General features: G+C 35.3%; 1 pseudogene; it reads right to left on the bottom strand.

Moving 5' to 3' along the window:
* Nucleotides 1-901: 901 nt before the first annotated feature.
* Nucleotides 902-1,020, bottom strand: LOC120596130 (uncharacterized; annotated as a pseudogene).
* Between the last annotated feature and the right edge of the window lie 1,108 nt (nt 1,021-2,128).

The following is a 2,128-nucleotide window of genomic DNA, read 5'->3' as shown; positions in this document are numbered from 1 at the left end:
AGTCCAGAAGGTCTGTTCGGAGACGGGGCCCTATATAAATAGAGTTAACCCATCAGAAGTTACTGGAATGTGAACACTCACCTTATATCTTACTGGAAGTGTGTTCTTCAGAGGCCAAGGGAGTGTTCTTTATATCTGCAGGAACTTCAAACAGGAAAGAAACTTCTTGTTTCTACTTGGAGAAAATGATTCCCTGGGTTAGTAAGATAAGGAAAGTGAAGTGAAGGATAAGGAAGAATATCTATTTATAGTCTCTTGTTATCTATTGAAGGAAGCCCTATCTTTTGAATACTAGTTAATATTTACTAATATTTGATGTGCACCAATAAGCTTTGTTTAGCAACTATTTTGGTTACTCTCTCTCTCAATGCTCAGCCTTACTTTTATATGTACCTCTTATGTCTCCTCAGAAACATCAGGTTTCTGGTGGGAACAGGCATGTACAAATTACAATCTAGGGCCAATAACACATTTTAGACTCACGAGGAAAGAATTCTCGTTGATTTAACTGTTAGGGACTGGTACAGTGAACATAATCTATGAGAACCAAGTATGAGTATTACTGATAGGGAGTTGAGTGTAAAGAATTGATTTTCCATTGAAATACTAAATATTATTTATATATACATATCTATACATCTAATGTGTGTGTGTTTGCAAAGTGCTTACCCATTTCATTCTGATTTGTACAATTCTACGAATTAGGAAGGTTGATATTATTACTCCCATTTAATTTATGAAGAAACTGAGTCTTTAAGAGGTTAAGTGCCTTGACCAATGGTGATGATAATGTTGATGATGGAGATGATGATGATGAAGGTGATGATAAATGGACAAAATCTTTCCAATGATCTCTAGACGTATTTTTTTTTTTTAATTTTAATTTAACTTTATTTTTTAACTCTTATGGCACCTGGTATTCCTAGGTGGTCTCCCATCCAATTACTAACCAGGCCTGACCCTACTTAGCTTTTGAGATCAGATGAGATCAGGCACATTCAGGGTATCATGGCTATAGACTAGATGTATTTATTTAACTGCTCATTCGACATATTGTCTTGGAGGTGTCTTGAGCAGTTTAATGTGTCCAAAATTAATTCTTATTTGATCCAAAAGCTTTTCCTATCCATTCACTGGTCTTCAAAACTAAATGATATCACCATCATTTTGTTGTGTAAGTTAGAAACTCAAGCATTATTCTTGATTTTTCTTTCTTATTTTTAGCAATTGTTCACATCCAAGCCATAATCATCAATATATCGAATATATGTCATCACTTCCAAAATACATCTTCTCTCTACTTCTCTCCATTGCCACTGCCAGTACCTAACTAAACTACCACCATCTCCTGCTAGGCTACAACACTGCTTCCTACAGATCTTCTACATTTTACTCTTACCTATAATCAGTTCTCTGTGCAACGAGTATGGTTCAGTATGTAAAGTGGGTAATGTTCTGCTGATGTTTAAAAGGCTGCCATGGCTTTCCATTGTTCTTGGGTGTAAAACCTGACTTACATTATCCAGTTCTTGTCTAACCTCATTTACTCCTTGCTGTTTACCTCTTGCTCATTATACTCATTATGTTCATTATACTCTATCTACTCTAATCTTTCTTAAAGTTTCTTAAGTATGCTAAGTTCACTCCACTTCAGGTTTTTTTCATGGTTGACTCCTTAGTATCTTTACATCGCAGCTTCAATATAACTTCTTATAGAGGCTTTCCATAAAAATATCACTTAAAATAGCTCCTTTCCATTATTTTATTTCCTTTAAAGTGTTTATTGATTCACGTTTTTGAACTATTAGTGTTGTTTATCTTCCTTTCTGGATCATGAGCTCCATCAGGGCACTGGCCCTGTCTTTCTTGTTTGCCATTCTATCCCAGGTTCTTAGCATAGTGTCTGGCACATAGTGGGTACTCAATAGATATTTATCGAATAAATGAACCACTTAGTTCAAATCCCTCATACTAACAATGAGAAATTAAGGTATTTGAGATGACTGTTTTGCCCAATGCAAACACGAAGACAGTGATTGGATCCATCCTTTCTTATACCTGGTGGTGGAATCAGTTGGACAATGATGTAAAGATATTAGACATAGTTTACTGGGCTTTTGATTCATGT

This window comes from Pteropus medius, unplaced genomic scaffold, assembly GCF_902729225.1.
Source record: "Pteropus medius unplaced genomic scaffold, Ma_sr-lr_union100, whole genome shotgun sequence".
Taxonomy (NCBI): domain Eukaryota; kingdom Metazoa; phylum Chordata; class Mammalia; order Chiroptera; family Pteropodidae; genus Pteropus; species Pteropus medius.
This window is presented reverse-complemented; position numbering and strand designations above follow the sequence as displayed.